Below are 27,896 nucleotides of genomic sequence, written 5' to 3' on the forward strand. Positions count from 1 at the left end.
GACCATGTGGCTACTTGCTCACTCCTCCCCTCCTCACAACCCCACTGTTCGATGAAGAGGAGAATCGGAAAAAACAAGGAGAAAACTTGTTGGTTGGGATAAAAACAGCTTTAGAGAACAGCAAAGGAATAGATTAACAATAAAATAATATGCAAAGTGAGGGATACACAATGCAATTGCTCACCAACACAGAAAACCAATGCCCAGCCTGCTCCTGAGCAGCAATACCCTAAGCAATGATCATGAACACTGGTCCAGTACAGCTGACCCTGAAATTGTGGAGACCTGGACAGCAATTCATGCTTGAACACGATAGTGTCAAACAGCTGGTCCCAGAAAAAAGAGAAGCTGAAAAAAACATCTTCAGCTATAATGGAGCATGATGCTAAATGATAGGGAATATCTCATTGGCCAGCCTGGATGTCAATCTAGTTGTGGTCCTGTTATGCTTCCTCCTACCTTCTGTGTACCTGCAGCTGGAAAGCTGAAAAAGTCCTTGGGCTCCTTGGCAACAGCCAAACCATCAATGAGTCCTCACATTCTTTTCAGCTCCAATACACAGCATAGCTACTGGGAAGAAAAAATAAACTCTATCCCAGACAAAGGTATGGGGAGTTCAGTGTGTTATCACATTGTTCTCATACTAAATCCAAAACTAAAGACTGTGCTAGCTACTAAAAGGGAAAGATCCTAACTACTATGAAGAAAATCAACTCAATCCCAGTAAAACCAGCAAGCTTTCCAATGTTTTGATGAACATTTTTTTCTGCAAAATAATGACAAACTTATGCTTTTTATGCAGATGCACTAATCTTGTCAGTATCGTATATCTTTAAAATATTACTATATTTAGAATATAAGATGAAGTTAGAAGTAGTTACATGAAATTTGAAAGTTCCTGTTTTTCTGTGTAATGGGTAGTGTTCACATATTGATATGAAAGGTTCAGTTATGCTATATAATCAAATTCACAGTAACTCAGCTTCCAGCTCGTTTGTTTTAATCAAAGCAGAGTTTAATCCAGTGGGTTTGTTTCCAGGCAGAAAGTAATTTGGAAATGTTTGGGTTCGCATGGCAGATCTGAAGGGTTTAGAAAAAGTCTGATGTGAATGTTTGGACGATTATTTTCAGGCAGCATCAGAAGGCGTGAGCAAGGACTATTCTGTCCTTCAAACAGACCAGCCTGTCAGTAGCCTTGGATGAGCTTTATCAGTTGCAGGGACAAGCAATATTAGGATTCTTCACTGCAGCCTCTAAAATTGAGTCACGGATTGTATGGAAAGAAAAATTTATCATTTATGAGCAAGGCATTTATATCTGCAACCATTCTGTAGTACTGTGCCTAGAAGGAGGAGGAAACTGGACTGAAGCATTTATAGTGTTGCTTATCAGGATTTATGATTTATAAATATTTTGGAGAGATGAAGTAGGATTTTTCTTCCTGTTCCACCATCATATCCTTTCTATAGATTCCTTCTCTAACTGTTCGTTAAACAAAGACTAGTCAAGCTTGTTTCATTTAAGCGGCATAGTGTAACTTGATGTTTTCTTCCATTTCTCTGCTTAATTCCTTTTTGTCTGGTCCATATTCTACCTGGGAAATAAACACCCTTCCTTCACTGTTTTTCTCTGCGCTTTTCCTGGATTCGCCTACTGATCTGTGAGCAGTACAACATTTCAGATGTGCAGTTATTCAATTTTATCTCAGATTAGATCTGAACCAAAGAAGCACTAGCCTGTTCCCCACAGATCCTTGATGAGCTACTGTAAGAATGTCTTAAATCCTCTTATCCGCTTTTTGTTTAAGCCATCATAGATCAACTGGTAATGTGTGAACGAGTTTGATCTTTTGATTTGACTTCTTGCACAGGTAAAAAATCTTCACGCATTGATTTCTTCATTAAGCCTATGTTTTCTGTTTTACCCTTTATATATTTATATATATATATATATATATATATATAAAATTTTTTTTTTTTTTTAGGGTTCTCCAGGTTTGATTTGATTTGATTTCTTGAAGTGATTTCCTTGGCTAATTACTTGTTTTGCAATTATTAGAATGTGTCCCCCATTTTTCATTTGAATTTTCCAGTGACTGATTGTTTTCTGAGTAGATAAGAGATCTACCATCAGAATTTTCCTCAGGAATGAATTTTTACTTTCAATTAAAAAAGAATGTGCACAGGGTAGGGGGAATGAAGAAGCTATGAGGTCTGCTACTGCTTTATCTCTGCTTTAATCTATCTCCTATTAATTTTCATTTTAAACATAATGTATTTGGTAGGGTGCAAGAAAAAAAATAAGGTGCATTAGAAATTCTACACTTCTTATAAGTGATTACTTCATTACCATTTGTTGTTTTTCTCTGAGGTACATCTGTCTGCTAAAGGTCATGGTACCTGCCAGCCTAAACCCCTGCCAGGTGTTGGGGGTGCACTATAAGTCAATTTATTCTATTATGCAGAGGGGTTCCACAATTTCTATTCCACTATTTACCTCTAATTTCTGTCACTGATCCCACTACAACAGGTTTAGTCTCAGCTAAAACAAAAAAAACCTGCTGTCTGATAAAAAGAGAAATGAGGAATATGGTACCTGAAGGAATATTTCAACTTGTCATTCCTTTCCAAGGAAAAAAATGTCTTCTTGCTTTACTATTACTCCAAGAAAGAAGACAAATACAGAATGCCTAAGATTAATATCTCTTCTGGTGCATCACTCAACCATTTCCCTTGACTTAGAAATAAAATTTTTTCTGATGGTATTTCATGCTTGCTCCGCCTCTTTTCTGGGCAGCATCTCTGCATAACTTAATGCAACTCCGGACAGCAACTTAAATACAGGGCTGCAGGCTGGAGGGGGCTGGAGTTTGGTGTGTCTTAGGTATGCTTCAGGTATCATTTTCAGATGAAAGACGAGTTTTGGAAGAGAAGGTTTTTAAAATCTCAATTAGGAAAGTATATATATCTATTTAGAGAAAAATGAAAGCTCTCCAAAGTGCTTTTATAATAACACAGCTGTCTTTTGTAAGTAATCAATAGAGACTTGATTCAAGGGCTTCAAGCATGTACCTTTTTGAAAAGTAATACAGTGATGTTGCTGTATTTGATATGACTTGGTACCATTATAACTGGACTTCTGATCTTCTACCCAGCAAAATGAAGGATAAAAGCATCAAAAGACATATCTGAAAATATAAACATTTCATCCAGTATGAGACAAATTATCCTTATCTTAAGGCAGACTCTCAGAGAGAAAATTACGAATGCAATGCTGTACTTCAGTGCCCTTGTATTTGAGAAAACAGCTCTGTGGGCAGTCAGGGAAGAATAGATCTGTGCTCTAAGGGAGTGTTTGGAGTGGTTTTGTTTTATTTGTGTGTGTGTGTATGTTTGTTTTAATGAAGAATTAAAACCTTTGCACCTAGTTATTTACTTTCCACCCCTGGAGAGTGCATGTCCAGGTCATGCTGCTTCCCTGTTGTGTTCCCCACATCTCTAATGGCTTGCCAGGGGCTACGGGTGTATGACCACCATGAAAGGATGTCACTGTTGGTGCCACTCTGCTGTCACCAGGGCCTGTGCTAGCCCTTCTTCCTAGATGTAAATAAGGTGTGTTCTTCAGCTTCAGGGAACTTTCAAAACTTCGTGACCAGATGTCTCAAAAATATGACTGAGTGGCCTTTACAAAGACTTTGTTCTTGTGAGATCCAAGTATCATTTGTTGCTCCTATTGCCAAGCAAGATTTAAAAAAGTATAATTCATCTCTTTTTTTATAGCACACAGCTTCAGGGTATTAAGAAAATGAACCCTGAAAGAATGACATGTAGCAACAACTGAAATAAATTCTAAAATAATCTTCCCTGATACTTTTAAAATCAACAGCTTCAGGCTTTTTCTTGAGGCTTCCCTGAACTGGAGCAGTGATTATTGATCCCGCAGAGTGAAGCTTGCTGACATCCATGCTCCAAAGACAGCCAGTAGCACCTTTCTGTGAGGGACAGGTTCACGGGACAGTGTCTGACCTGCCGGCTTGTGGCCTGGCCAGGCAGCCCCTGCTCCAAGGATTTTGCAGGACTGCTGGGTTTGGGAGTAAAATCATAACCCTCACAATAACGACTTGAAAAGTGAACCTGGCTGTCTCACTGTCATTAGGACACAAACTATTAATGTGCCTTTTCATAACAAGGATCCTGATTGTGCTTGTTTATTCCCAGATTTTGGATTAGTTTTCTTGGATTTTGCTTTACATCCCTTCCTATACAAATGGAGGAATGAAAAGATACACACTTGTGTATCCTCTCCCCACCTCTTTCTTTCTCCCTAATTAACTTTGGTCCAGTGACTTTAAAGCTAATTAGATCATCTGAGTTGGTGCTGAGGAAGCAGGGAGACATTTCTTGTGTGTTGAATTCAGTGAAGGTACAAACTGGATATTTTTATGTCAGCAGATGGTTTTCTGCTCTTCCTATGCTAAGAGAGCATTTCATTTCTATCCTTTACCCAGTTCTTTCAGGTAAATTAGTTAAAAACATGTTAACTGGGCTAGCCTTGGTAGGTGCAACAGCTGATAATACTAATTTTTTTTCTTAAGAATATGCGGGATGAAATGCAGCCCAGTGATATAGCCAATGGTGTGCTTGGAATGAATGTTGGGATTTCACCGCACTGACCTTTTTGGGACTTAAGCTGCTTGTTATGTTCTCAAAGCAGTGCATTTTCATTCCTGGTGTTTGCTTTGCTTATGTATCTCATACATTTACTCACAAGGTTAAAAAAGCTACCAGACTCATACTGTTATAATAAAAAGTGAGCACAGTTAGCCTTGTTAACTGACTTCCTTGCAATAATTTTTGCCCTGTTTTGCTTGTTTCTCAACTACAGATTGAACTGGTGTCCTATTTTTTGTTTCCTAAATAGATGAGCACTTAGACTAAATAAGCAGTAGCACTTTGCAGCTAAATGTAACTAAGAGGAGGCATGCAGTGACTTATGGTAACACATGGAGATTCTCACTCCTGTCAAGTACAATAAATTTGCTCTGTTTAGAGAACTGAAAATTAGGTATTCGGTTGCTTTTTCACTGGAAGGGGTGACCACATTTCCTCTTGGGGTGCTGGCAGGCCTTCCCAAAGCATGCATTGATTAGAGAATTTTCTCTAGTGGTTGCCTGCATGTGGTTCTGCAGCAGACATATATATCAAAGTAATAGTTGTCTTTAGAAAGTTTATATCAGTAAAATCTTGGGATCAATAAGGCATATAAATACTTGAAAACCTTGATCTATATTTAATTTGCAATACTTTGTAAATATTTGAATATTATCTTTGGCCTAATCTTTCAGAGACCACTTGTTAAATATGCTGTGTGATTTTATGGTGAAATTCAGCTTAACAGATTCTGAACTGAACTTGTTCATATGGAATATGTTAATAAAATATTTAAGATGTATTTTGTCTATTTAAATGGTGCTGGAAAGAAGTTTCATCATCTTGGGAAGGGAGGAGGGGAGCCAGGAACAGCTGACATTATTTGGGAACTAAGTAGTAACTCATGTTTCAGCCATGGATCTTCTTTTCTGGAGTTTAACTGGCTTTTAAATTCTGTTTTGAGCTGCTTGGGAGGACAAGCTCTGAATTATATTTTTTTCCTAGCCCTCTGTCCTATCCCACTCAGCACCTGGTCCTGCAGTCCTCATGTGGAATCAATAAAGGCAGTTATCTTACAGAATGAGCTCTAATAATGTGTGTGTGTATGTGCACACTTTTGCATGTTGGTGAGAGGCAGGTGGAGAAGGGGATGATAAAGTAAACTGTAGTCACCATTTCTACCAGTCAAGGACCAAAGGACATTGCCAATTTATCTCTGAAAGCCTGTTTGTAACTTAAGAAATCACATGTTATTCCTTCTAGATAATAAGGCAGACCCTGATGAACTCATCCACGGATGACTCAGGACCTGGAATAATTTGATAAAGTTTGAGTTTAGAAAGGAAGCTCCTGAAGTTTAATTCCCTATTAGAGAAGAAGCACTCCAGCTGTCTCCATCTTACCCACAACAGCTATGACACCTCTTTGAAGGGGAGCACTTCTAAGAGAAGGTGTAACATAGGGGACAGATACTGAATTGGTTTGTGAATAATGAGGTTCACTCAAGAGAGGGACAAGAGGTGAAGCAGGTGATCAATTCAGGCTGCTGAGAGGGGACCAGCGTGCAAGTCAATGGGAGTGGAGAAGGATGATGGACAGTGTCCACAGGGTGCTCCCCAAGCAAGCATGCTGTGTGAGGAGTCGGTAGAAGCAGAGATCAAGAGTCAAATACCGTTAGTGTGGCAAGAGGGAAGAGGTCGTTTTAGACTGGTGAGAAACCAAGAAAATTATCAAAGAAGCTAAAACTGCAGTAGGAAAAAGAGCTTCATGAAACACATAAACAGAGGAAGACTCTGCCTGCAGGCCTGTACTTGTATTTAGTGGAAGCGTTTAGCTTCAGTGCCTTGGGCAGTGTCAGGAGAAGAGTTGTGCCTTGGAACTAAACACGCCTTTTCCCTGCTTGTCCCCCTGCACTGCCACCTCTTGAGGGAAGGAACTGTGCCCCCTGCAGAGCGAGGGGTGGCCCTGGGGCTGCCCTTGCTCCTCTGATGCTGCTTTGCAGTCCTCAAACCCAGCTGCAGTAACTAGGGAAGGAGCACCAAGCTTGCCAGCTCTTCACAGTTCATGGTAGTTCAGCTATAGGGTGGAGGAGGGTGGGTGAGCAAGCCAAGAAATATATTCAAGGATCATCATGTTACGCATCTGTGCAACTGCAAATTGTTTTGTGCACCGACCAAGTAAGGAAAGACGTAGAGGGGCAGCAGGGGAAATTGGTGTCAGATGAAGTTTGCATTCTTTGAATGGAGAAAGACACTGTTTTATGACTCCTTGAGCAGCAAAGCACATGAGGTAAATATGCCAGTAAATTGAGAAGCCCTTTCCTTCTCAACAGACAGTAAATATTAACGAAGATACAGGTGGCATGCACAGAGACACACACACACACAGAAGAAAATATTAGAGGAAGTAGAGCAGTTATAAAAAGTGAACCCTGGAAAAGTGTGATGACTGCCTTCCCGGAGGCTTTTGGCTGGGTAAAGGTGGAAGAAAATGCAACAGCAGCAACAACAAAAGAAAATCACAACAAGATTTTATAAACTCCTGAGGAACTGGGAGACGAGACTGAAGAGAAGTGAGCAGCATCCTCTTTTTAACAGATAAAAGGGAATGTGCGGTAACAAGCAGTATGGAGGTTTGATCTCTTTGCTGGTGACATTTTTGTGATTGATTTAGGGCAGTCCCTTTGCGGAGGCTGTAACAGGCTGTGCTAGGTCTAACTACAGCATCTTATGGCTGCTCTAGGGAAGCAGGCCCTGAGGGCTGGCAGCAGGGGAACAGCTCTTGCTGTGGTAAAGACAGCTCAGAACTTACTAATGGGGCTCAGGGCTGAGTTTCAAGGACAACAAATATTTTGGTTCAGTGGCTGCCTGATGCTTAAGGACAAATGCCCAACCTACCAGTCCTTAGCAGAGGATGGTGACCCAGAGACCAGAACTAGGTGGGAGGCATTTTATTTTAGTTTAAACCCAAAGCTGCCAAATGCCAACTCATGTTTGGCTTTTGTGTGGAGGAAAGTTCAGGTCACCTAAGTGACGCTCTTGGACCTTCAGAGCAAGGCTGAAGCTTCCCACTCATGCTCCACACCGCTTCCTTTCCACTATCAGCTGGGGCTCAACCTGTGCCTGTCATGCCTCTTGTCACCCCATAGGGCTCATAACAGGGGAGGAGGCTTTTGCTTGGCCTATTGAAGGAGAAGTGGAGAGAGAGGTTTGAAAGACCTTCACAGTTATCTTTCCATGGAGTCAGGCTGTTTGGAGTTGGACTTTCTCATGTCTGCATCAGAAGGATGCAGCTAAAGGAAGGCTGTCACCAACTGTGCCATGTTTCATGTCAGGATGCAGAGAAATGACAGCAGAGAAACCGTGCAGCTCTGCAGCCATTTAAAACCATCAGCAAGAAGTGTGTTCTGAGGATTGAATTACTTCTTAAAGTCATGATTGCAAAGTTTACCTGTTTCAGAAGGCTGATGGCTTTTTGTCACCAGTACTTTTTGAGTTACCATTGACTCTTGATGTGGCAGTGGGATGCCGGAGTAACACAAATTGTTGCTAAACAAGGTCTGGCTACAAAATGATGTTGTTCCTGCTTAATGGAATTCTCTCTTGTCACATTTTATTTAGTTAGTTTTACTCTCATTACAAATGATATATCTTAAAAATCCTTTGGCATTACCAGTGAAATTGTTTGGCAAAAGATATAAAAAATATGTCTGAATCTGAGAAATTAATCTGGATGAGAAATTTTAAGGTCTAGATTTTGAACTGTATCTAGAGGAGAATAACATCAAATTTCCACTGTCCCATAGTGCAAGAGCTGATCTGCTCTACTCTGTTGTGTGTAGTTCATCCAGAAAGAATAAACTTAAAAGTTTCCTCGGCATCTGAAAAGAAATCAAGGTGTTGCTTTGAATAGGAACTGAAGAGAGCAACTGCAAGAAATCTGCTAAAGAGCAATGAAGGATAATCTATGGAGATTCACAAAAGAAACAGTCATAAATAGTTTGGTTGGTTGTTTTTTTTTTTTTTTTTAAGTTATACTTTAAAGGGTAAGATACAGAAAAACTCACAACTTAAAGGGGGCTGGGATATGGTTAGTATATAGAGCTTGCAACCGAAACGATTCTATGATTCGATAAGGTAGCTTGCATTTTGCCACCACGTAGTAAAGACCAATGTATAATGCCAGCAAAGACTCTTTGGCAGCGAGGTGCTCAGTTACACACTGGCTTCATGTGTGTGCTGGAGGAAGTGTAGCTTTCGCACAACGTATGCTATGAAGATGTAGAGACTTATGAAGATGAATCATTTCCATTTCAATTTGATATTTTTCCATTGCTGGGTAAACAATGCAGTATTTGCACTTCCTGATGCCTTTATATATATATATATATATAAAAAAAAAACTATATAATACTGTATACTTGAAATTGTATGCCTTCTGCTAAAATTTTTTGCTAGACCCCGTGCAGCTTCTAGGGAAAGGAGCAGCACATTTCATTTTCTGTCCCTTAGTAAACAAAATTTGGAAGTCTAGTTTTTGTTTTGTTTTGTTTTTTTCCTAAAATGTGATTTGTGGTAGTAGAAGTAGATGATTTTTTTTTTTAAATGTGGTTAAGAATAAATATGGAAAGACAATTAAAAGTTTGGCAGATCTCTTATTCTTTTAAAAGTTTTTATGCAAGTCCTCTTCTGCCATGGCATTTCATAGTTGAAATTTTCCTTCTCTGCTTTGAGTCCTGGAAACTTATTCTTGTATCAGAATGGAAATGATCATAAAAAAAGGAAGATTCCAGGAAGTTTAATTAAAAGACAAAATCATGAAACTTGCAATAAAATCAGAGGTCCTGGCTGTAAAATACTGAAATCGGGAAGAAGGCTAGTAGTGGAAATCTACAAACATATAGGTGAACTGATGGATCGTGGGAGAGCAAAGTACTTTGCAAGATGTGTATTTGCAATACTTCACTCTGGCATTTTGTGTGTGTGTATATATATATATATTCGCATATCTCTCTTTTCTCCTTTTTACATGCAGCTGTATATGCTTTTTTCATTGCTTGGTCGTAAGCTGCTTCAAGAATTTAAAATGATTTTGCAAACTAAGTATTTGACAGAAAAAGTGATAAATGAATCATGTCTACATATTTTGGCAGGAGCATAATCTCATGCAGTGTCCTGTAAACTTGTAGACATCAAAGTGTTCCTATTACTGCCACAGTAGATCACAAAGACCAGTTTGAAAAACATTGTTTGCTGCCTACTTGGATTTCAAATGTGCCTACGTGTCTACCTGCCCTGACAGAGCTGATGAAAGGGAAAAATTGCCTGGTGGTGACTTTTAAGAAAGCAAGTTTATTTTCTGAACTATCTCTTAAATATTTACTTTTGAGGAGGAAAAAAAAAAAAAGTATATCCCTGCAGATATATATTTGTTTACCTGTTGAGGAACGAACATCCTTTTTATACATAAAGCAAATCAACTTCATGGCTTCAGGACTCTGAATCAACTCCGTTTAACCCAGCAGCAGAGATAATGCTGTTGCAATTCATCTTGACAGTCTGTAAATATTTACCATCCAAAACACCCTGTATTGTTTCTTTGTGCTGTCAGTTCTGGGGAGCTGATTTTACGCTGGGTGAGGTGCTAATGTAGATGGCAACATTGCTGGGCGTGTGCTGCACTCCAGTGCCTGCTGTCCCAGCACAGACCTGTCATGAGCTCCAGAAACCTTCCTGCTGGGGAAAATGAGAAGATCAGCTGTGCCATGGATTTCTGCAGCTCCACCGAGTAGGGTTTGTCATCGAAAGTACTCCAGCGATAAAAGCTGACCCCACTGACATCAACATTAAGATTTCCACCACATTAGATAGGATTAGAATTTCCCTATATCAATAATGGTGTTGTGAAGCTGTAGTTCTTACGTGTAAGTGTGGTCCTCAAAAGTGAATTTTCAATAACAGTATACTGTTGTTTGAGAACAGAATATAATCCTCTTATTTAAATTATAAATGAGAATAACCATTTTAATTTTAAACTTTAGGTATGTCTAAATTTATTTTGTTGGGATTGGTGATAAATTGACAATTTAAAAGTGTTAAGGTATGACCTTTAAAATAGAGTTAACTAAATAATTCAGCAATAATGTATCTGCTGACATACTAATTTATTTTAAAAATGCTTAATTCAGCCTCAAGTTACTTAAACTTAGCAACATGTTTATGAAACCTGGACCCAGGTTGTTTTAAAATTACATTTATCTTTCTAAATCATTGCAAGCAAGTTTTTAAGTGTATTGAAGCATCTAAAGATTCAGGTGGGCTTCAATAAGAATAAAAAATAAAAAATGCTACAGTGAATAATTCCTGTTACCAGGTGCTTTTTTGCCTGTTTTATAACTAACTGGGTCCTTATGAACACATGTAACATTTCTGAATGTCTTTACAGTAAGTAAGCTGTCAAGCTCTGTCTCTGTGCTTCAGAAAATGGGTGGGAGAATGAATACTTTGAAGAAATAAAAATAGCTCCACAAAGTATAATAGAGTTGTGGGTGATAAAATCAGCCTGCTGACAAGCTGCTTGAGCTCGTGCTTGCTCGCAAAGGGAACTGACAGCACTTGGTACCCCTTCCAAGCAGGCTCCAGCATCCTCCTGGACTGCCCCACAGGGTGTGGTAGCCCTGTGACTGGCTGGGAGGCCAAATACCTGGGTACTGCATCCTTGTGGCCAAAGCAGCACAGAGCTCCATGTCTGCCAGGTCACTTGGTATCAGTCTTACTGACAGCCAAGACTTTAGGCTAGCATTAGAGGTTGACTTTATTCTGTCAAGGACAGAATCAGTTTCTAAATGGATTTGCAGTGGTGGAAGCAAGAGTGCAAAAGGTTAAAAATTAATGCCCATGTGACTCTCAGATCACACTTGGTAAAGGTTTTCTCGGTTGCTTCTGTCTACGGTTGCTATCTCAAATAAGTTATATTTGTGCGAGAAAAAAAATGAATTTAAAGGATGGCAAGGATGATTTGTAATCTAAGGGTTTCTGTGAAAGACCTGTTTTAATAACTCCAATAGGGGAAAAGCTGGTTTGAAATGAGGGTTTCTTCTTCCTCAAGTTTAGCTGCTGCCCACTATAAGGGACATGATGAGGCTGGGCTCAAGCCAACCTGGGTCCAACCATCCGTGTCCATTCTTAAGGTCATTTTTCCCTCTTCCCTCACTGAATCAGGCTCCTGCAAGCCTCCCATGGGCACCACAAGCTTCCTCTACCTTGGCATGGGCCAGCCCTTCTTCTGGCCCTTCTGTCAGGGCTTCACCATTTGCTCTGTGGCACACGGCAGCAGGAGAAGAGCAACTTTATTTACTACTTCTTCCCAAAGCTTCCTGGGTTTTGTATTCATTGTATTTCTAATTTTATATATTTACCACTTTATCTTTCTTTAGTTTTTATTTGTTTACTTTTTTTTCCCTAGCAACTCAGGAAGATGCCACATTGTTTTATTCTACAAATCACATTCTAACTGAATAATCTTTAAACTTATAGAATCATAGAATCATTTTGGTTGGAAGAAACTCTCAAAATCATTGAGTCCAACCATTAACCTGACACTGCCACTAAACCATGCCCCTAAGAACCTCATCTACACATATCTTAAACATATCCAGGGGTGGTGACTCCACCACTTCCCTGGGTAGCCTGTTCCAATGCTTCACTACCCTTCCCATGATGAAATTTTTCCTAATATCCCATCTGAACCTGCCCCGACACAACTTGAGGCCATTTTCTCTTGTCCTGTTGCTTGCTACTTGGGAGAAGAGACCAATCCCCTCCATGTTACAACCTCCTTTCAGGTAGTTATAGAGAGCAATAAGGTCTCCCCTCAGCCTCCTTTTCTCCAGGCTAAACAGCCCCAGTTCCCTCAGCTGCTCCTCATCAGACTTGTGCTCCAGACCCCTCACCAGCTTCATCTCCTTTCTCTGAACTCTCTCCAGCACCTCAGTGTCTTTCTTGTAGTGAGGGGCCCAAAACTGAACACAGGATTTGAGGTGCAGACTCACCAGTCCTGCGTACAGGAAAACAATCACTTCCCTAGTCCTGCTGGTCACACTATTCCTGATACAAGCCAGGATGCTGTTGGCCTTTTTGGTGACCTGGCCACACTGCTGGCTCATGTTCAGCCAGCTGTCAATCATCACTCCCAGGTCCTTTTCCACCAGGCAGCTTTCCAGCCGCTCTTCCCCAAGCCTGTAGGTTGTTGAGTTGTTGGGGTTGTTGAGACCCAAGCGAAGTGACTGTATCTCACTACTTCCAGAATATCTTCCATGCTAAGAACATCTCCTGGAAGCCAGGTGGGTCACAGCTGATGGTGAGGTTGGGACCAGTTCAATTGAACAGTGTGCCTGTCATACCGTATTGGTGTGAGGGGACTCAGTTTAGAGACTGTTGTGAAGTTGTTGGGAGACAGTACAGTATTAGCTGGAACGATGCATGTGTCACCTGTTAAATGGATTAAACCTATATGTGTGCCATTCTTTTAACAGCAAAAAGCAAATACAGTGAAGGGCAGAGTTGGCTGGATGACTCCAAGCTTTGCAATAGCAGTTTCTGCGCTGAAAACACTGAAGTTGATCTCAGACTTGCATTGGCTTTTATACTTAGTGTTTCTCTATGCCCTCACTCACATTTTCTTCTGTTGATGCTCTGCCTAATTTCATTCCTATTAGCAATGCAGTTTTTAGCAAGCTCTAAGAGTAGCAAATGTAGAAAATGCTTCATTTAAAAGACCTGAGTTGTATCTAAATATGTGTGTAGGTGCACTCCTCAGTTGGAATGTGCAGTTACAAGCTGTAACCAGATTTAGCTTTATTACTATAGGAAAACATTCAGAAGCACTACAGCCTCATGTCAGAGACCAGTATTAACCTGTATAAATCTCAGAGTCCCTTGAATTTTCCGACTGCAGGGAAACTTTCATTTTCTGCTGCAAGATCTTTAGGAAGCTGCTTGTCAGTGGCTGCAAGTAGGTTAGCTGAACCTGCTGTACTTCTGCCAGTGTCATTTTCCTTAGCTATCACTTGCAGCTAGCTGAGAGGGGTTTTTTTGGGACTTTCTAGTAGCTGTCACAGTGGTGCAGTTGCAGCTTGCCAGGATGTGTGCAAGCTTATGTACCCATACTCCTACTGCAATATATAACCAAGAATTGATGTAAATTGCAGGAAATATTTAGGTTATGGGTTTTTTTTTCATGTTTTTCATTTTTAAGAATCTGTTATTACAAGAAAATTATTAGTCCATTTACTAAGATACATAACTATATGGCTTAATATAAGATATTAGAGATTTAGATGGCTAGAGCCTTAGTATTCCAGCAGCTTTTCTGCAACAAGATCTTATGATTATGTTTTTCTCTTCCAGTTATAAAAGTGCTATCTGCCTTCGGATGCTTTTCAGATGATGAATCAAACTAAAGGAAAAAAAAAAACGTTTTACATTATGGGTTTTTGTTTTACAGATTTTATCTTTAAAAATTACCAGATTAGGAAATACTGATATATAAAGAGTAAGGATATAGGCCAAAGAACAGAAAAGTGAATTTCTCTCTTTTTGTCTTGTTTAATATATAATCGAATAGAGTAATAGCATTCAACTATATAAGTTTAACTGCAGGCAACTTATTTTGCAGTGTAACACCTATTTTTTGTATTGTTTTACATGAAGCATGCTGAAATGCTTTTAACACAAGGCTGGAGTTGATGACCTTCTGAAGTCCCCTCCAAAAAAAGGAGTTTTCCTGTGATCCTGTGACACGTACAAGCTGGTTGCCTGCCGGTGGAGCATAAATGCTGCTGCCTTAGTGCTCAGCAAGAGCTTCTGCTGTTCATGGTGTAAGATGAAAATGGGCATTGGCCCATTGGTTTTGGGCTGCTGGTATTAGAAATGACATTCAAGTTAAACTTTAAGCCGTGCTGCTAATCTTAAAGGCAAACAAAAGGAAATGGCATAGCTATGTGAATTCACTTAAAAATACACCTTTATTATTTTTCTTAAGCAAAGCAGTCATTCAAAACCATCAGCGAAAAACATGTGGTTACAGTACCAAAAATACTGGGGAAAAAAGTGATTTTAAGGTGATGGAGAAGGTTAGTGTTACTGGTGCTCCTTGTGGTGATATTCTCGGACAGATGGGGTTCTTATCAAATGTTAAATCTTGCCTTAGTTTTGTTTTTCTTTTTTTCAAGACTAGTTGTAACCAATACATTTTTTTCTTTGGCTCGTGTCTTTCCTTTGCAACTTTTCCCTTTTGTAGCTCCTTGTGTGGAAATCAATGATTTCCTTGGAATGTCAGGAGACAGCTTCTATTGATGTGTGTTACCCAGTAGACAATGCAGGGGGGAAAAAAAAAAAAAAAAAGATGTTTGAAATTCATTCCTGAGCCTGCATCTAAATCAAATTGCATGGGAAACTGGGTCTGTCACTTACAGATGGAGGTTTTACCTACCTTGTTCTAACTTCCCGTCTGGTGTGGCCTCGGATTTGTTGAAGGGACTAGAGCTCCGAGATCACTTCTCTCCAGTTTTGAATGACACTTGTATAGATTCTGTTCAAATGTTCAGTAAGTTACATGACTTAGTTTTTAACCCACCTCTTTTAGTACTTTCTCTTGGTAAACATAGTTATATGTTGTACTTGGCCCTTAAGTTTATAAGAATTTAGAATTAAATTATTAAAATTTGAAACATGACATTTTGGTTTAGTTTTGTTGATGCATGCTTTGTGGAGTAATTAAGGCTAAGGACGAAATGAAAAAAAAATGTTCCTTTTAATTTGTTAGAAATAGGGTTTACATATGCCTGCATTTGCAACATAATTCTCAGACAGAATGTGCAAAGTGTTGGTGGTTTTCTAAGAATGCAACCGCTTCAAATTTGCTGTTTTCGTAGGTGTGTTTAAGTTCAAAGTGCTTTAAATAACCTCATGTCTGGTTGAAGGCTTCTTACCACTGGTGAAAAGTTCTGGCTATTACAGAAAATGCCCTTTACTTGCATTATTTCTCGGTAGGTTACCATATAAACTATAATTTCCATAATGGAAAAATACAAAGGAACTCAAAAGAAGAAAAAAGCCCAGCCTTGTAGCATGCTAGCAGTAGAAACACAGGCTTCTCTGCAGATGTCTTAAGAATGTAAACAGACTGCCCAGAACAGGTTTCATGTGCTCCTTTTCTGAAGTGTTTTGTAACTTCAGTCTGGGAGTGAAGTATAGAAAAGTGCATGGTACAGTTAGTCTTTTAATAAGGCAATTAATATTTGTTTATATATCCTTAGTTTTAAGAATTTTTGTTTAAAGCCAAGTGAGAGGCTTTTTGTTATCTAGAAAGCAGAACAAAATACCTTGAACTAAAATTATGTGCTTATATATAGTATTCTAAATAGACTTGTATCTGGCAGACTGATTACTTTGGTATTGAGACTTCTGAAGAATGGACTTGTTAATTCCTGTATTGGTTGATTTATTCCTTATTGTTCTCTTGTGAAAAGATTTATATCTCTTTTTTTGTAAATAATGATTTTAAAGGCTTATGGAAAATGAAGTAAGCCAATGATCAGTGGCTATATCTCATTTCGAGGTCATTGAATATGTCTTATAAGGAGAAGACTCTTGGGCTTTTGGAACTGATTCTGGAATCACCAGGCAGTGATACTTCTTATTATTTACTAATTTATGGCTAGGGAAAATAATTTAAATAGTGGGGTTTTGTTTTGTTCTTTCTCAAAAAATAAGGGGATAGTATTAATTTAATTTCATTTACAAAATGTTTTTAAGATAGGCTGCTCTTCTTTAATTTTTTTACCACTTCTTTTTATTTCCCAAAAAATCAAAAGGGAGAAGAGGATAATAATTTGTAACTGAAATCTGAAGACCTAGTATATGCATGAGAGTGTTTTCCCTCTTCTGTCTTCTCTGCAATACTCTGCTCTTAATTGAGGTTCAGTCAGATTTTTTGTTCTACTATTTTCTTGATGGAATTCTTCTTGAGACCTAGGAGGAATTGCTGCCAAAATCAAGCAGTAGGAAACTAGGCTTTATTTCAGCTTTAGACAAGCAGTTTTGTTTCCTTTTTGGCAATTCAGTCTTTGTTCACTGCATCGTTCTGATGCAACTTCACTCTCCTACAGGCTAAAATGTCACCTACAGCAAGAGCATGCCATGAAGAATTTTCAAGTGACCACAGGCCTGAAATGTGAGTGACATCTTTATAGAAATAGGAAGTTCTCATAGAAATAATCTCCCAAGAAGTGCCTGAAATTTTTCTGAGCTACTTTTTGTAGTGTATGATTATATAAAATTTGTCAGCTCACAGCAGGCAGGTTGTATTCATATCAGGGTCCTGAAAAACTACAAAAATTGCTATGTGTAAAAATGAGATTCCCTTTGCTCTTCCAAATGCAGTGTGCACAGTTGAGTTTTGATGAATACTTATACCTCAGATTTTTATGGCATAAAATGAACAGCTGTGTAATAGGTGGTAAGAAAGTATACAATGTATTGTTAGTTTTATCTAAAATATGATTAAGTTTTACAGCATTGCATTTCCAGTGTTCTACTCTATACCACCATAAACTTTTATATTGGTAAGAATGGAGTCAGTGAGCTAAATGACATCCTATTGCAGGTATTACAGGACTCCTTGTCCGTAAGGCAGAAATGGCAAAACTCCTGTAATACTCACTGAAACTTAACAGTGAACCATGACTACATTTTACTGGAAAAGTGGTAAGAGGACAAATATGCAGTAAGAGTAGAGATAACAATGCTTTAAAGCAAAAAGCCCCCAAACAAACAAAAAACCCACCCCAAACAAACAACAACAACAAACAACCCACAACTTGTAAAAATCTTATGTACAGTAAAATTTGTCATCTGATAGTAGTTGTCATTTTGTCATAGATGCTGAAGATTGTGTTGTATGAAAAATGAGTTTGATGCCTGCTCTATAGGTGGATGCTAGCTGTGATATGGTAAGGTTTTCCAACATGTACTAGTCTGAGAGAAATCAAACCCATTTTAAAAAGGTTTTCCAGAAAATTCAGAAACACACACCAATAATCCATTCACTAAATGAGAAAGAACCAAATATCCTTCATGTATTTTTTTTCAATTTTTCTTTTTGTTCCTGAAATACTGAGTAAACCTAGGAAAGCCTGAGGTCAAAAGCCCCATTAAAATAGGGAAGAAAATCTTGCACATATCAGTTCTTAGAGATGAAAGTAAAGCATCATGTACAACAGAAAGTCGAAGAGCCTTTTACAGGCATCTGAGTCCCAAATATTATTTGCTGCTTTGGGTACTTCATAGCTTTTGCAATACAAGGTTATGAAGGGGAAAGTATTTCCTTCGGGACTTTATATCTCTAATGAGGTCAGTGTGCTTTGAATGAAAAGTCCTGGCAGTCTAAAGGAAATGTAGTGTAGACTTTCATTTTCTATATTATGGGAGCACATGTTTAATAATAATGGAAGTGTAACATGGAGGGAGAGGAAGACAGGGAAATTGAAGATGTGACCTATATCAGATATTAAAAACCCTTCACAAAACCAACCAACCAAACAGAAAACAAACAAAACAAAACAACAACAGAAAACAAAAGAACAAAACAAGCATCAGACGTGACAAGTGCGTTTACTGGACAGCAGTGACTGTAGAGAATCTGAATACAAGAACATTTTTGTAAAAAAGAAAAACTTAGCTGCTGCTGAACAGGAAAGTGCAGACAACAACTATAACAGGGTTTAAGAGTTTAAAACTTATTGTGGTAGCAGAGACAGGAAAGGAAGCACCCCAGGTCAGGCAGGTGGCCTCAGGGAATGACAAGGCCTTCACCTTGTCCCTTTTCCAAGGCACGTGGAGGTTTCTAGTACCTGGAACAAACCAGCATTGCTTCCCATGGTTTGTTTCATCCCTTATCCCAATGTGCTGTCTATACTTTTGCTACCTTGTGTCATATTTTTTTTTTTTAGTTCTGGGACCACAGTGGACAACAGTGGCTCTTTGGGGAGGGGACTGCTCCATACTGATGAGCTGTCTACCTAGCTGGAGGCAAGACGTGCTGTTGATACTTCACTGCACTGCTCAGGTATTTGTGTCTTCGGCCATATAAAGTGAAGCACAGGGAAGAAAGCAAAGGAGCAATTGTGGAAGATACATGGTGAAACGTGGTCTGTGTGTAGACCATTAGCACAAAGCCTGTGAAGAAGTAACATTGTGTTGTAGTCTCATATTAAGAGGAGCCATTTTTATGTAGCAAATAATGTAATAGGTACAGCATACATTTGAACAGCCAGTGGTTTTCTTCTGCATCACTCTGCCCTGCCTGTAATACAGACGAGTCTGGAATTAATGCTGAAGTGATGGGAACCCATGAGGAGACTTTTCTGATCATGTGGAGTTGCCTCTTTTCCCCTCAACAAGTGATGGACAGCAGCCACTGTATTCACCTGCTTGTCTGGCAGGGGAGCAGTAGCAAGGTCTTTCTCATGGCAGCTGGGAGGGATCCCTGGTGAAAGGGAACCCTTACCTTTCTGATCAGATGCGTGGCCATGAGCCATCTCATGACTGGCAGCAGTAGCAATGACTGGTGGAGGAGGAATTCATTTCAGTGACTCCTATTCTTTCTCCAGCTATAGGCTGCTATTTAGAAAACCAAGTTTTAGGCACTGAAGAGATGGAAGCTAATGTAATCTGTCACTAAAATAGGCTGACAGGCTTCTCTAGAAATGTATTTCCTCTGCTGTAATGAAAACTGGCTTTGAGAAGTTCAGGACTAAGTTTTGAGTTGTACTTATTTTGATTTTTTTTCTGCTCCACTGAATGATTTAAAGGTTGAGTGGAGCCTTTAGCATCATTGTTGGAGTAAGTATGAGTGGTATTTTTCTCACTTATTCACAATTTCAGAGTGTCTGTGATGGAAGATGGAAAGGGGAGGCCTGCCAGTGATGGAAAGTACAGAGTTATTAGCTCCATCCAGAGTTTGGGGAGTTGTTACTGCCTAGGTGCTCTTGCTAAGAAAGTGATGTTACAGCAGGAGACAGTTTCTGAACAACTGTCCTGAGGCAGTCTGGCTTTAGTTGTAGTCCTTACTGAAAAAATGGAAAAAAAACTAAGAGAATTAAAATTAAGAGCAGACTAAAAGGGGGAGGTGTAGTGTGAGAGGTGTGTGTCTTTATTTTCTGCATAGCATTTGTGTTTATCTGGTGATGCGTGGTCCAGGGAGAAAATTCAGGACAAACCTGAAAAGTATAGCGACATTATTCTGCCTTTGCCCAGAACATGGCAGTGTATTGCAAGATTATTGAGATGGACAGGTGTGACAGGGCAAAAATATTTTTCCAGCACTTTGTTCTCATGGTTAAATAAGAAAAACAGTCTTGGGCAATGGTTTTACCTTTAATGTTTGTCTTAATTGCAAACTTGAAAGTCTGAGCTCACTTTCTTTTAACTGAAACAATTCCTAGGAGTTCAAAAACAGTACATGCTTATATGAGGACTAAAACACCCTTGATTTGTCTCCAGCAAAAGACTTGAAAGCATGTGAGTTGTGGAATATGGACAGTGTCTGACTGTGAGTATCTGAAGTCCTTAGGGTTCTGTCTCGTACGTGATTTAGTAATAAGAAGCTCAGTGTATATGTGTGTAGAGCAGTTAAATTTCTTCTCTTGTGCTTCTGAGAGGTCGACTTACGGAGGGAGTTTATAGGACTTGTCTGCACAGAGACAGAGATAGCAAGCCATTCAATGTCCTTGATTTGGATCCAGAAATTATTGTCCACCACTTCTGTCCTATTGTACAGTGCTCCTCAGGAGAGTTTCAATAGAAGGGTATGATGATTGATCTTGATAGTATAGCTACAAAGTATTTAAAACTTTCATTTCCTCATTTTTTTCAAGTTAAAATGGTAGGATGGGAGGTAAGCTTAGTGCGGCAGTCTTCTGGGACAGGAGTGCGTGAGAACTGGATTGAGAAAGCAGGTTTCTGTTCCTGAGGCAGTGAAAGATTAAATATCATAGAGAGACCGTTATTGAACTCCGCTTGTGTCACAAGCGTGTCTCTTACTCTCAGGTAGACATGCCTCACAGGTACTTCAGATGTGGTGTTCTTACTTTTAAAAACTAATAATACAAAATGTTATGCCTCTGGTGTTCCTCGCAGTACATCCTAGGGATTGTTGTGGCTAGACTGACCTCCCAGGAGGTGCTGTAGAGCCTCTGTCCCCTTGTAATTAACTTTTGGGAGCGTAACATGGCATGTGTTCGGGATGTCTTCCTTTCATCATAGAATAAAAACATAGAATAGTTTGGACTGGAAGAGACCTTCAACAGTCATTTACTCCAACCCCCTGCAATCTTCAACTAGATCAGGTTGCTCAGAGCCCCGTCCAGCCTGGCCTGGAATGTCTCCAGGGATGGGGCATCTACCACCTCTCTGGGCAACCTGGGCCAGTGTTTCACCACCCTCATTGTAAAAAATTTCTTCCTCATGTCTGGCCTGAATCTCCCCTCTTCTACTTTAAAAACACTACGTCTTGTCCTATTGTAACAGGCCCAGCTAAAAAGTCTGTCCCCATCTTTCTTATAGGCCACTTTTAAGCACTGAAAGGCCGCAATAACGTCTCCCCGGAGCCTTCTCTTCTCCAGGCTGAACAACCCAAGCTCTCTCAGCGTGTCCTCGCAGCAGAACTGTTCCAATCCTCTGATAATTTTTGTGGCCTCCTCTGGCCCCTCTCCAACAGATCCATGTCTTTCCTCTACTGAGGGCTCCAGGTGGGGACTCACCAGAGCACAGCAGAGGGGCAGAATCACCTCCCTCAACCTGCTGACCCCACTCCTTTTGATGCAGCCCAAGATACAATTGGCCTTCTGGGCTGCAAGTGCACGTTGCCAGCTCATGTCCAACCTTTCATCCCACAGAACTCCTAAGACCTTCTCGGCAAGGCTGCTCTCAATCCTTTTATCCCTCAGCCTGTATTGATACCAGAGGCTGCCCTGACCCAGGTGCATGACCTTGCTGTTGGCCTTGTAAAACCTCAAGGGATTCACAAGGGCACACTTAAGCTTGTCTAGGTCCCTCTGGATGGCATCCCTTCCCTCAGGCATAGTAACTGCAGGGATAGGGTGGAGAGGAACTGACTTCTGTGTTGGCATGTGGGAGGCAGGGGAACTGGTTTTGGTACCAGTAGAGAGGTGAAATGAATCCAGGCTAAATGCCAGGACTCAAAATTGAGAAGTTTTTCTCATTATGGTAACATAAAGGAAGACATTATATCAATGCTATTGGCCCATTGGCAATGCTGAGTTGCTTGTGTTAGATGATCAGCCTTGAGCAAGTCATGGACCGACCTCACCGTAGATAGTGCTTTCAGAAATGAAGAAGTGTTGTAAAGAAGAAACTACTCCAAGAATAACCAAGATGTTAAATGAGATGATTCCAGAATATTAAATAACTGAGTAGTAAATATGGTATTAGACTGTGAATTTTCATAATACAAGTTCTGTAGCTTTAGTCATGCCTTGATGTTACAGCTGTGTTGTTCAAGAGATTGCTTTAAAAGACTAGAATATAGTCCTTCTACTATTTTAATCCATCTGAGGAAATCCAAGGTAGATGCTTAAAAAGAGGAAACATGCACAGAATATTAATATTTTAAATTATTTATATTTAGGGAAATTAAATATGGCTCCACAATTCAAATTTTACATGATTATGAAGATATCTGTCAGAAACTCTGCGGATAATTTCAGCTTTTGATGGAGTTTGTGAGCTATCAGATAGTAATTAATAAAAGCAACACATGGAGAAAGTACAGCCACAGGATAAAGATATGTAAGTACTTTTTGCAGCCATGTGTTGGAGGGAGGTTTCCAATGGAAGCTAATTCATTGGGAACTTTTGGGAAGTTATGGCCCAACTTGAAAAGTTAGTAAGTGATCTGAGAGATCTGATCGCTGAAGCAAATGATAACAAATTGATAGGTGGTACCTACCCCGAAATTCTAAAGCTCTTGAGATTGGAAAAACTCATTTGAGAAATATAGTGTAAAATTTCTCACTGAAAACTAATGGTACTAGGCACTTGGAAGACAAGTGCTCCCAACAAGACTGACAGTGTACTCTACGCTGGGTTAAGAACTGGCTGGAGGGCTGGGCCCAGAGAGTCCTGGTGAATGGGGCTGCATCTAGCTGGCAGCCAGTCACTAGTGGTGTTCCCCAGGGGTCAGTGTTGGGTCCAGTCCTGTTTAACATCTTTATTGACGATTTAGATGAGGGGATTGAGACCATCATCAGCAAATTTGCTGATGACACCAAGTTGGGAGGGAGTGTCGACCTGCTGGAAGGCAGGAGGGCTCTGCAGAGGGATCTGGATAGATTGGAAAAATGGGCTGATTCCAGTGGGATGAAGTTCAATAAGGCCAAGTGCCGGGTGCTGCACTTTCGTCACAACAACCCCCTGCGGCGCTACAGGCTGGGCGCAGAGTGGCTGGAGAGCAGTCAGACAGAAAGGGACCTGGGGGTACTAATTGACAGGAAGCTCAACATGAGCCATCAGTGTGCCCAGGTGGCCAAGAAGGCCAATGGTATCCTGTCCTGTATCAAAAATAGCGTGGTCAGCAGGACAAGGGAGGTGATCCTTCCCCTGTACTCTGCATTGGTGAGGCCACACCTGGAGTATTGTGTTCAGTTCTGGGCCCCTCAGTTCAGGAAAGACATTGAAGTGCTGGAGCGGGTCCAGAGAAGAGCCACACGACTGGTGAAGGGACTTGAACATAAGACCTATGGGGAGAGGCTGAGGGAGTTGGGGTTGTTTAGTCTGGAGAAGAGGAGGCTTAGAGGTGACCTCATCACTCTCTATAACTACCTGAAGGGAAGTTATAGCCAGGTGGGGACTGGTCTCTTCTCCCAGGCAGTTAGCAATAGGACAAGGGGGCATGGGCTTAAACTCTGCCAGGGGAAATTTAGGCTGGATATTAGAAAGAAATTCTTGACAGAGAGAGTGGTCAGGCATTGGAATGGCCTGCCCAGGGAGGTGGTGGACTCGCCGTCCCTGGAGGTTTTTAAACTGAGATTGGACATGGCACTTAGTGCCATGATCTAGTAAACGGACTAGAGTTGGACCAAGGGTTGGACTCGATGATCTCTGAGGTCTTTTCCAACCCAGTCGATTCTGTGATTCTGTGATTTGTACTTGGTCTGGTGTTTTGGAAGGGGGTATAGAATGGGAAATAAATAATGAGATGATAAAAATTGCCAATTTTGTTACATTATATGTGAATTTAAACATAAGGGCTCACCATTTGTTGCAAAGAGTTCTGAGAGTGATGAAGAATGCATCTCTACATTCATATGCTTGAAATTCCCAGTTTGGTGTCTACATGGAATGAGAGGTCGAAGTTCCAAATTAGAGTCAGTGGAGAGCTAGTGAATAGCTTGAAAATTCAGATGTCTACTTGAGAATACTGCTGAATCTCTAGCTCTTCATTGAGACCTTAGACACTGGAGATGGTCTTAAACTCCTTCTTGAAATAACTTCTTCTGTTAATAACTTCTACTAAAGCAGCAGACTGTCACTCATCAATCCAGGCCTATGAGGATGATTATTTTGCAAATAAATAAAAAAAAGGAGGATTTCAAGGTTGCTACTACCTTTTATTACTGTTTTAACTCTGTCAGCAGAGTATGAGTTTGGAGTCTTGGGCAAGGAGTGAAGACTACTCCAGTGATAAAGGAGATCTCCTACATCTTTGTGCAACTTCATTCCTAAAGAAACAAGGATTTGTCTATCCTCTGTCCATGGAGAAAGGTAGAAGTAAACATAATGACTATCTTTGGAGTGGGTAGGCACCCTCATCTTATATACCAAGTGTTATGCCCCGATAGACGCTAAACATTCGAAATAGTCAAGGGACTCCATTTTAGTTGAATGTTTTCTGCCTTGTCTTTGCCTGAGGACTGTCTGAAGCAGGCAATTTTCATCTTGCCCTTCGTTTTTCCTGCCATATGGCCATCATTGAGGCCACAGATTAGGAAGAGATGAGTCTGGATAAAATAGCTGCTAATTTTAAGGTGATCCAGTTTACTTGTACTGGCACAAAAGCAACTGTGATGTGAAGTGGGACTGTCTGATGCCAAGAGGATGAGAACACTGCTTTTGGCGTCAGTGCCAGTTTGTGCTGGTTTCAAATTGCAGCCTAATTTCTACCAGTTCAGGGAAGCACTGCATTTATAATAAAATGTATAGTTTTGGGCTATAGAGGTGGTACAATAAAAGAGTCTGCCAAGGTTTCTATAGGGAAGACCTATTGAGAAAAATCTCCAGTTGCCCCAAACTTATTTTTTTAAACAGCAATATTACATGCTTATTGTCTGAATCTGTAGATTTTTTTAAATATATATCTAATTGTATAGAAAATTAAAATGTTAGATTTTTGAGTGTCTGAAAAAAAGTTAATAGTGTTGCTTTCCACTTTAAATTTCAGCATTAGCACTATGTAAACTGTTCTGGACAATAGGCTTTAATAGTATGCTTTAAAAATTTAAACTCTTCTGGTTTAGATCTTTGAAAAAGGGGTAGATAGTATTACAGACTTTCACTTCTTTTCTGTTTCTGCTGAGTATGTTCTGCATATTACATAAGTTGCATACTGCTGATGTTGAGTACAGAAGATTTTACATATGAACTCATGTTTCAGTCATGCCTCAAGCACAGGGCAGAAAAAAGGCTGACGTGAAGGATATTCGCTGTGGTGCAGCTGTGATATTCTCAGTCAGAAGGTCCCTCCATAGGGCACACTGGTTCCTTACGTGCCACTGCATTGATTTTAATGAACTGATTGTTCACTGTGAAGTAAGTTGGAGGGATCAGATTTTCTGCTTCTGCAGCAAGCATGTCAAAAACAGGCTGATGGGATATGGTAGCCATGGCTGCCTTGTTTTCAGAGCTCTGCATGCATGATGCTGGCCTAGGATTTCATGATGAAGTTTGCCACCCAAGAGCTGTGCAGCCACGGGTCTGATTGCCGTGAGCAAGCCACAAGTTACAGTGGTGCCAGCGCTTCTGCTGCAGGTGGGCTTGCTGAGGTAGAAGGTGTATTTTCTTTATCTTTCCAGTCTTTGGAAGAGTGCAGGTCTCCCATAAACCTAGGCACTCTTGCTGTGCTCCTTCTGCTTTGCCTGTGAGGGAAGACAGGGCAAATGGTGATCAGAGAGCCTAGGGATTTTATCCAAGACACCAGGATTATCACACCAGGATCTTCCATGGTGTGATAATCTTCTTCACCAGGAAGGCATCCTCTTGACTTAAAGCTTGCCAAGATGGCTATGTCCTTCCCCTGGGTGAAATGCCTGACCTGCTCATGGTTTCCTCTGGAGACTTTGATATTCCTTCTGGCATTTATCTCGCTTTGCCATCTTTTGCCCTTTGTAGTGGCCACTGAATGGAATCCTTGCAGACAAGCAGAGTAATATTGAACAAGTAGATGGAGATGTGTAAAAAGAAATAATTCAGTTTATTTTCTCTTTCAGCACTAATCACCTTTGAGTATAAAAAACTTGTTTTGTTGTTATGACATGAGTGTTTATTATTGAATTGTACAATGACTATAGAAAACCTTGTGTATTTGTTTTTCCTGTGTCTGGAGTCACCTCACTGAAGTTGCACACATCTAATGTAGGTGTACATAGCGCCTTGTGCTAATTTCTCTCCCACTGATTATAAGAAGATCTGGAGGACTAGATCAGATATAGACATATCTGTAGTTAACGAGGACAGTTATTGCCCATCATACTTAATAGATTCTGACACCCTTAATGTTTTAAGGGCCCAAAGAAAGCTTTCAGGGGAATTAAATTTACCTTAAAATCCACTGATTTTATAATCCATACAAAGATGAGCCCTTAGCTTTAATACAGAGAGGAGCAGTATTGATCATCATCACTGTCCTGTGCTCCTACAAATTTCCTGATAATGGAAGTTTGGTGTGCTTTACGTGGGAATTTAAATGTCCCTGTACTCATTTTACAGATGGAGGAACTATAGCACAGATGTTGTGAAACACATTTAATTAAAGTGAAAAGTGTTAAATGCGTGGGTATCCCTTTATAGTCCAGATAAAATAGGTTTCCTTCTCTTTTATTTAGTTAACTGCAGTGTTTAGGATCCAAAATACTCTAATGTGTAATTTGAAGTCTATATATATAGTTAAGCTGTCATTCTTAGATTGTAGGATGGCTCTCATCTGAAAAAGGGAATCACCCTTGATCCCTCTGTCAGGCATATGGAGAAACAGGAATGATGAAGCTCAACTTTACATGAAACTACATGAGATGGTGTTGAAAGTATTTGTGTTCTTTCCTCAGATGCCTGTTTTTTAATTCATTACTTTGATCGGGAATGGGTTAGTTGCATTTATCTGGGGTAATGTAGCATATCTGACATTTATGTGTTTCATTAGCCATGAGTAACTGTAATTTTATTAAGATTTCTAGCATGTTCAAATATTAGACTTAAACCCTGTCCTATGGCAAATACCAGGGTTTGACTATGCTAACAGAAATGTTTTTCTGCTCCTTGAAGACAGAGTACTTAATGTAATTGGTAAATCAGATGATATCGAGCACTCCATTGTAATGCTCTACTTTACATGTAAATTATATTTTGAAGCACCTTATCTTTTCTCAGTAGTGATTAATCCTTGAAATTAAGGGGGAGGGGGAAGTAGCTAGTTTATTTTTAATGATGCATTCCCCCTTTGGGAAAGATTAACTATGTACAACTTTGTTGAGTTTAGCAATTTGCAATGAATTGTTGAGTTGTCCGTGGAGACCAATTCTGTTCTTTCAGAAGAATGTTCACCAGGTTACATTGCGCTCCATTTCTCTAAAGGAAATAAGTTCTTACATCTTTGTCTAAGCCAAGAGATAGCAAGTTCCTTGCTAGCATTTGAACTTAAATAAATCTAGCAAGTAAAATTAAGTTATTATACGTTTCATGGGTGGAGAGAAGGTGGCTAATTCAAAACACGCTCTTTTTTATTTTCAGTGGTTTTGGTCTGCATGTCTGAATTTCAGATGGTATTCATTGTTGTGTGCTGATTCATCCTGGCCTGCGATGCCCTAAGTCCTTTTTCTGCTCTTTCTCTTTTTTAGATTGTAAATAGATATTAATCACTTGATTACTTTTACTGAGAGACCTATTTGTTGCTTTC

General features: G+C 39.9%; 1 protein-coding gene across 1 annotated transcript in view; it reads left to right on the top strand.

Annotated features, from left to right (window-relative positions):
• FRMPD4 (FERM and PDZ domain containing 4) overlaps nt 1-27,896 on the top strand; it is a gene marked incomplete at its 5' end in the record, with an annotated part of 188,994 nt that overhangs the window by 45,325 nt on the left and 115,773 nt on the right. The window lies entirely within an intron of this gene.

Source organism: Streptopelia decaocto (genome assembly GCF_964273445.1).
Source record: "Streptopelia decaocto genome assembly, chromosome: 1".
Lineage (NCBI taxonomy): Eukaryota > Metazoa > Chordata > Aves > Columbiformes > Columbidae > Streptopelia > Streptopelia decaocto.